The sequence below is a fragment of the Mus caroli genome, chromosome 3 (assembly GCF_900094665.2).
Source record: "Mus caroli chromosome 3, CAROLI_EIJ_v1.1, whole genome shotgun sequence".
NCBI lineage: Eukaryota > Metazoa > Chordata > Mammalia > Rodentia > Muridae > Mus > Mus caroli.
The window spans coordinates 89,488,951-89,497,671 of record NC_034572.1 but is presented as its reverse complement, the minus strand read 5'-3'; the positions used below and the strand labels follow the sequence as shown (position 1 = coordinate 89,497,671).

General features: G+C 42.2%; 1 long non-coding RNA gene across 1 annotated transcript in view; it reads left to right on the top strand.

Moving 5' to 3' along the window:
• The window catches only part of LOC110291734, an 11,121-nt gene extending 3,347 nt beyond the window's left edge, over positions 1–7,774 (top strand). The window contains exon 2 of the long non-coding RNA XR_002377605.1: positions 7,199–7,774. This is a non-coding gene — a long non-coding RNA (uncharacterized LOC110291734). The remainder of the gene's footprint in view (positions 1–7,198) is intronic.
• The last annotated feature ends 947 nt before the right edge of the window (positions 7,775–8,721 follow it).

Here is an 8,721-nt window from a genome sequence, read left to right as displayed (position 1 = left end):
TCGGAAGACCAGTCAGTGCTCTTACCCACTGAGCCATCTCCCCAGCACCCTCTGTTTTGTTTTAATACTTGGTGGTTGTTATTGATTTTGATTTTAAGATTTAAAAAAATATCAGGTGAGGCTGGAGAGATGACTCAGTGGTTAAGAGCACTGACTGTTCTTCCAAAAGTCTTGGGTTCAATTCCCAGCACCCATATGGTGGCTCACAGCCATCTGTAATGGGATCTGATTCCCTCTTCTGGTGTGTGTAAAGACAGAATACTCATATAAAATAAATAAAAATGTTGATAAAAGTGCGAGGCAGTGGTTGCACAGACCTTTAATCCCAGTACTTGGGAGACAGAGGCAGGTGGATCTCTGTGAGTTCAAGGCCATCTTGGTCTACAAAGTGAGTTCCACCCAAAGTTACACAGAGAAAACCTGTCTCAAAAAAAATTTAACAAACAAAGCATTACCATGTGTGTTTGTGCCGTGCACATACGTGTGCACTTGCATAGGTACGTACCACAGCACTTACGTGGAGTTCAGATGACAAATTTATGGGGTCTATTTTCTCCTTCATATAGAGGACTGCATTCCAGACACGAGGTCTGTGTATCAGTGCCTTTACCTGCTAAGCCACCCACCACCCTGATTTTTTGTTATCCTTGTTTAGTTTTTGTTTAGTTTATTGCTCAAATGGAAAGAAATGCTAATTTCTTGTACTATAAGGGGATAGAATAGAGTTTATAACTACCTGTTTTGGTTTGTTGAGACAGAATCTCATGTAGCCCCAGCTGGTCTCAAGCTCATGGGGGTAACTCATGAAGTAAGGAGTCACCCTCATAAAGGCTCCAGAGACAGAGTTTTGCCTTTTTTTTTTTTTTTTTTTTAGTTTTTTAATTTATTTAATGTATACTAGTATCCTATCTTCATGTACACCTGCATGCAAGAAGAGGACATCAGATCCCATTATTGGTTGTGAGCCACAATGTGGTTGCTGGGAATTGAACTCGGGTCCTTTTGAAGAGCAGCCGCTGCTCTTAACCTCTGAGCCATCTCTCCAGCCCTACAGAGTTTTCTCAAACAAGCCTTTAACTTTACCTATATGTGACTAGAAAGCCGGTTAACCCTCTCCTAGACCGTCTGTTGGCACTTGCTTGTCTTCAGGTTCTAGCGGTTTCTGTTTCAGGTTGAGGTCTTTGATCCATTTGGAGTTAGTAATTTCGGTCTAAATACATTATTCTGCATGTGGACATCCAGGCTTCCCAACACCATTGGCCAGAGATGCTTTCTTTCTTTCTTTCTTTCTTTCTTTCTTTCTTTCTTTCTTTCTTTCTTTCTTTATTTCTTTTTTCTTTTCAGCTTATATCTTTGGAATCTTTGTCAGTTATTGAGTGGCTGAAGTTATGTGTACTCATGTTTGGGTCTTGGATTTTGCTCCCTTGGTCTGCATGTCTGTTTTGGTGCCTCTACCAGGCTGTTTAATTCCTCTGGCTCTGTCATATACTTTGAGAACTGGGAATGCAGTTCTTCCAGCATTGGTTTCTGCTCAGGACTGTCTTCACTATCCAGGATTCTTGTATACATTTTCATATAAAATGTAGGATAATATTGTAATCCTGTGAAGAGAGAGATGAGGAACGTGGTGAGGGCTGTGTTGAATCTGTCTTAGCTGTAGGTAGGATGTCATTTTCACAGCTCCACCAATCCATGAGCAGGGCACATCTTCCAATTGCCTGGTGTCTTACTTTATCTCTCTTCAGAGTTTAAAGTTTTCGTTGTAGAGTTCCTTCACCTGCTTGGTTAAGTTTATTCCCAGATATTTTATTTTCTTTGAGGTTGTTGTAAATGGGAGACTGCCCATGGTCATCTCTGTAAGTTTTTTGGTGGTACGTAATAAGGTACTGATTTTTGCAAGTGGATTCTGTCTCCTACCATGTTGCTGAGTTGCTAAAGTTATCAGTTCTAGAAGTCCCCTGGTAGAATTTTGGGGATCTCTAATATGCAGTATCATATCATCTGCAAATAGCGAGAGTTTTGCTACATCTTTCTCTATTTGTGTCCCTTGAATTTCCTTCTCTTCCTTATTGCCCCAGCGAGCTTCTCAAGCTCAATGCTGTCTTGTTCCTGGCTTCAGTGGATGGCTTCAAGCTCTTCAACGTTTAGGAAGATGCTGGCTGTGTACTTCTTGCACCCAGCTTTTATTGTGTTGAGGTATGTTCCCTTCTAGCCCTACATTCTCTAGGACTTGTATGAAGAAGGCATGTTGGATTTTGTCAAAGGCCCTTTCTGAATCTATTGAGATGATCATGTGATTTTATTTTTTTACCTTTAAGTCCATTTCTATGACTTATTACATTTATTGACTTACATATGTTGAACCATGCCTGTGTTTCCACAATAAAGCCAACTTAGTCATGGTATATGATGTTTTTGATGTCCATATTCTACCTACCCTAGTGGTTCTTCAAGTGATTAACTACAGAATTACCACTATATGACCAATTAAATCTACTTGTAGGTGTATGCTTAAGACTGGCAAGATGGTCCAGCAAATAAGAGGATTAGCCACAAACTCTGACAACCCCTGTTCTAACCTACATGTGGTGGGAGGAGGGACCCAGTCCCCTCAAGTTGTATTCTGACCTCCACGTGCACTTGTGAACATACACACACATACATAGGGACACACATATACACATAAAATTCTAATAAAAAAAGAAACTGTATATGTTTGTATTTTACTGTCTGTAAAATACATCAATAAAATTGCTCTGATTGACTTGTTTCACAAGCAAGAGTCATCTGGGAAGAAGGAACCTCAATTGAAAAAAGGCCTCCATCAGCTTGGCCTGAAGGCAAGTCTTTCAGCCATTTTCTTGATTAATGATATATGTGAGAAGACCCAGCCACTGAGTTCATTGCCACCCCTGGCAGCAGGTGGTCCTGGGTGCTATAAGAAAGCAGGCTGAGCAAGTCATGAGGAGCAAGCCAGTAAGCAGCACCCCTCCATGGCGTCTGCATCAGCTCCTGCCTCTCAGTTCGTGCCCTAATGTCCTTCAGAGATGGACTGTGATCTGGAAGTGTAAGTTAAAATAAACCCTTCCTCCATCAGCTGCTTTTGGTGTTTATCATGGGAACAGCAAGGGAACCAGGACAAAAACCATTACTCAGTGGTAACACTGAGCCATCTCTCCCGCCCTAACTTAGCTTTTTGAAATAGTGTCTTTCAGTGAACCTAGAGGTTAGACTCTAAGATCTGTGTGTTTCCTTCTCCCAGCAGTGTGACTTTAGGTACCAGCTACTGGCTTTCATGTGGGTGCGGGACATCTGAACTCACCCCCCCCCCACTTGCACAAGAAGCACTTTAACCCACTGACCCATGCCCCCGGGGCCTCTCAACTTACTTTAATCAAGATTCAGTGAAGCATGAAGTGCGTACATTTATCGTGTGTCAACATAGAGATTTGGCTGTCCCCCTTTGAAGGTGTAGCCACTGTTGTAATCAGTACAAACAGTAGCGAGATAGGCGCCTAAGACAAAGACTGATTCTGGAATCCCTATGCCTACCAACGCCTTTCAAAGGGCATCATGTGTTTCAGAAGGAGCAGGTGCCTGGAGGCTATTGTACCCAACAAGAGTCATTTCAGGTTAGGATGAGAGGCCTGTTGCTGTGAGATCTAAGGAGCATAAACTCTGTATGCCCCATCTCTATCTCTATCATGCTGAGGTCAGGAGCGTGTGAGATTTCTTCCCGTTGAGTGACTGCTATTTGGAAAGGGTCCTCAAGGATTGTACAGATGTTGACTGAAGCTTAACATTGCTCAAACACCCCACCGACAATCTCCACACAGTCACCACCAGATTTAAGCAGAAGGCAGCCAGGTCGATTAGTCCATTAACTCAGAAACACTCACTTCTTCCAGCTTCTCTCTCTCCTCCCTGGAGATGCTGGGGCCTCAGGGGAGAGAGAAGATCTATGGACATCTGAATCATCTGTAAAAACAAAATTGTAAAGCATTAGACTGTTGCTGTTTTTTTTTTAAAGATTTATTTATTTTATTTATTTATTATTTTATTATATGTAAGTACACTGTAGCAGTAGCACCAGAAGAGGGAGTCAGATCTTGTTACAGAAGGTTGTGAGCCACCATGTGGTTGCTGGGATTTGAACTTCGGACCTTCGGAAGAGCAGTCGGGTGCTCTTACCCACTGAGCCATCTCACCAGCCCTTGCTGTTTTTTTAAAATAATTCCATAGATACATGATTGACACACTAATCATCCGCACTCTATAATTAAATCATGATCAGCACATTCATCACGTTTTACATCTTGATCAAGAAAAAGGGAGCCCAGGATTTATGGGGGTTTGGTTGGTTTTAGTTTTTGTTGTTGTTGTTGTTTTTGTTTCTTCTTTTTTGTTGTTTTTTGTTTGTTTGTTTTTGCTTTTTGTTTTTCGAAACAGGGTTTCTCTGTATAACCCTGGCTGTCCTGGAACTCACTTAGTAGACCAGATTGGCCTCGAACTTAGAAATCCGCCTGCCTCAGCCTCTCCCGAGTGCTGGGATTAAAGGCGTGCGCCACCATCACCTGACCAGAACCCCTGTGTCTTTAACTCTAATCTTAGCAATAATTATTTGCTGTTTCTTTAGATTTCTCCATTCTAGAGTTTTTATTTTTTACTTTTATTTTTGTTAACATATAAAGAAATAGCCTAAACTAGGCTTTTATATGATTGGAATTATACAACATTCTGGGTTTGACTTTGGTTTTGTAACTGTCTTTCACTTATCATAATGCTTTAGATATCATCTGCCTAGGGGTCTAGTTGTTTTTTTTTTTTTAAGACTTATTTGTTTTATGCAAATGAGTGGTCTATCTGCATGTACACTGGCCTGCCAGAAGAGGGCATCATATCTCATTGTAGATGATTGTAAGCTGCCTTGTGGTTGCTGGAAATTGAACTCGGGACCTCTCAAAGAGCAGCCAATACTCTTAACTGCTGAGCCATCTCTTCAGCCCCAGACGCCCATCCATCTAAGTTATAGCTATATAGGTGGATGACTTTGAACGCCTATCTCCACCTCTGAGGTTCTCAGGTTATAGGCATGTGATAACCTGGACCAAATGAACTACTTCACCAACTAGCTTCAGGAATTGTTTTGACGGGTCACTTGTTTTTCTATTTAGAGTTTAATTTATTTTTTGACAATTTCATAGATTTATATACTATATTTTAATCATATTCATTGTTACCTTCTCTTGGGTCTCTTTCCCATCATAACCTCTTCTAGTCTCCCTAATGCATTCATGTCTTATGCATACGTGTGTTTATTCAAGTTGATATGAGACCCATTGAGTTTAACTAGAGCTGCTTACATGAGCATTGGTGGAAGAGTATTTACCAGGACCTTCACCTAGCACCTTCTAACTGCCACTCTCCCCTCATGGAGGGTGGACGTCATGAGCCTCTTCCCCAAGTATGATGGTGCTAATAAACACAGTGTCATTCGGTCTCGGGCAGGTGACCACAGACAATCTAGAACAATGAGTTCAGTAGTCATCCTATGTTCAAAAGCCAGCCTTCCTTCCCATCCTCTGGCTCTTATGTTCTCTGAGGCTCATCTTCCAGTGTTCTTGGTGCCTTGGAGCAGGCAATATAGATGTCTCTTTAGGGCTAGTCACTAAATAGTCATTTATTCTTAGCACTTTGATCAGTTGAATCGCTGCAATAACCACAAACCACCACAAAATGAGGCTTCTTGACCAACACTGGGAGGAGCACCAACCCATGAGCATAACCATAAATAGGGTTTGATGGGCACAACATGTCTGTTATCAAAACTACAGTAGTAGCTTCTATGCTAGAGCCCATAATGTCTCCAGTTACAGGATTCTGGCCAGCATTACAGTTTTACAGTACCTAGCATAAATTCCCTCCTGTGGATTGTGCCTCAAGTTTAATCAGAAAGCGACCCATTACCCCCATAACAGTCAAACAATGGTACAAACAATGCACACATTGTACCTGGCGGTTTGGGTGTTCAGTACACAGGATCTCATAAATGGGTAAAACTTAAAACTCTTTTAATGTGTGTGAATGTTTGCCTACATTTAAGTATGTGTACTGTGTGTGTGCTTAGACTTCCCAGAGGTCAGAAGACAGTGTTGCGTTTCCCAGAACTGGATTTACACGTGTTTATCGCTGCCACGTGGGTACTGGGAACCAGACCCAGTTTCTCTGCAAAGGCAGTAATGCTCTTAAGCACTGATAACTCCACACAAGCCCCATCAGCAGGCATAGCACCTTCCAACATTGTGAAAGATAGCCAGCAAGGAGGAAGCCTCCATTTCAGCTCCGATTGATTGTCTTGTAGTGATAGGTATCTCTAGTTTGATAACTTCTTACCTATCTGGTGGGTAATCAAATTTAGCCCTGGTGAACTATGTTTTAATAATTGAAATTAATCTCTGGATTTACATGATTTTTCATCAAAAGTTGAAAATGGCAGTACAGTCGCCAGTGATTGGAACAAACCATCTTCCGTTAGTCCGCACTGAGTTTAGATAACACAGCTGGGCCTGGTTCAGTGGCTAAGGACACCTGCTGCTCTTCCATGGGGACTGAACTGGGTCCCCAGCACCTGGTCGGATGCTTATAAGCTTTTAGGGATACAATTGCCTCTGACCTCTATGGACACCAAACAGACATGGCATACACATAAATAAAAAAAGAAAGATCTTTTAAAAGGTAATATTGAAGCCAGGCAAGGTGATACATGCCTTTAATTCCAGCACTCAAGAGTCACAGGCAAGTTGATCTCCCAGTGTTCAAGGCCAGCCAGGGCTACACAGTGAGATCCTGTTTCAAAGGAAAATTACACAAATTATGTACAATAGGTATTCTAGGAATTAGAAGAAAAATTGGGGAGGAATATGAAATTGGTGTGTTTAGGATTTTTGGTTCTTGTTTTTGAGACAGTCTCGCTGTGCAGCTCCAGCTGACCTAGAACTTGCAGTATAGACCAGCTGACCTTGACCTCACAGAGATCCACCTGCCTCTGCCTGCTGAGTGCTGCGATCAAAGGTGTGTGCACCACCAAGCCTGCCTCTCACATAGATAGACCTTGATGGCTTTTTTTCAACCCTAGGTTCCTTTAGTGTTCACACACTACAAATGCAAACTTGTTGATGCTCTTTTTTTTCCTCCCTAGAAATATGACAAATCTGAAGTTATCCCCGTGGAGGTAGCTGTGTCTGGAAGACAGTAAGAGATGTGTGTCCTCATGGAAGATTCCAGCATGTCCAATGGCATCGATGTGGACAAAGGCTTTGCCATTGCCTTCGTTGTCCTTGTGTTTGTGTTCCTAATAGTGATGGTTTTTCGGTGTGTAAAGTTGGTGAAGAATCCCTATGAGGTCAGCTCTACAGCTGCAGACCTGCCTCTGAATTGAAGTACCATCAAACCTAGTGGTCTCCTCTTGACAAGAGACTTGCAATCATTTTTGGGTCTTATACAGCCAAGACTTGCCTCGAAACCCTGAACCCTGTTTCTCCTCCCCCTCCTAAATACCAGGACTACAAAGAATGCTCCATCACAACATTTAAAATCTTTTATATTGATGTGTATGATCCATACTTTATATCCCCTTACCTCTGCATTTCTCAAGCTCGCAATCTTATGTTCTGTAACAAGCATGTAGGAGTATCTCACCAGAGAGAAAAGTGGGGCTATTTTTCGTTGTTCTTTTTCAGGGAATCCATTACTAAAGTTGAACTTATTGACTAGACTAAGGCTATGAGTTTCAATTGTCCCATATCTAATGTCCCTGGGGTAGGACACTGGAACTTAATTTAATGATGTTATATAACATAATGCTATGCTTGGTGAGGCCCATCTGAAACTAGAAACTAACTAGGACATGGCCAAATGTATTTGTTCCTTAAGGAAAGTAGAAGGGACAAGCATCCAACAAGACCTATTCAGGGTGTCAAATCTGCTTTCTTCTCAAGAGGGTGGAGCTCTATGCTACAGGTGGTCTAATGTGCCTTCTGAAGTAAGCCCCCCAGGCTCTGCCAGCCAACGTTCCCTCAGCTGTAAAGTAATACGGGTGAACTGAGCATAGCTCCAATAGGTAGGTATTCATAACCTAATCCCTGAATGCTAGGGACATGCTCTGATTGGGGGAAAGTGTTTGAAAAATAATCAAGACTCTTAAACCAGCACATGAGAGTCAGAGGTAGGAGGATTGCTGTGAGATCTTAGCATGAGTCATATAGAGATTTCACAGGAGATGCATGGTCAGGGGGAAAAAGCCACATCAAGACGAAGATGGTGACAGAGGTTTGAGTTGTGCAGCCACAAGCCAAAACCTGCCAGAAGCTGAAAGAGAGGAAGGATTGTCTCCTGGGGCCATTGGTTGTATGGCCTCACCAACAACTCAGGTGTGGACTTCTTCACTTGATGTTAGTCAAATAGCCAAGAAGCCATTTAGCAATCTCTGCTCTCCGGAACATGAGAGAATACACTTCTATCTCTTTATACCACAAAGTGGTTGGTGGCAATCACAGGAAGCTGATAGACAACTCTGCCTATCATCAGTTTTCTAGGGGCCTGTGTGTGTGTGTGTGTGTGTGTGTAACCTGGACTCTTGTGTGTGTGTATGTGTGTGTGTAACCTGGACTCTTGTGTGTGTGTGTGTAACCTGGACTCGTGTGTGTGTGTGTGTGTGTGTGT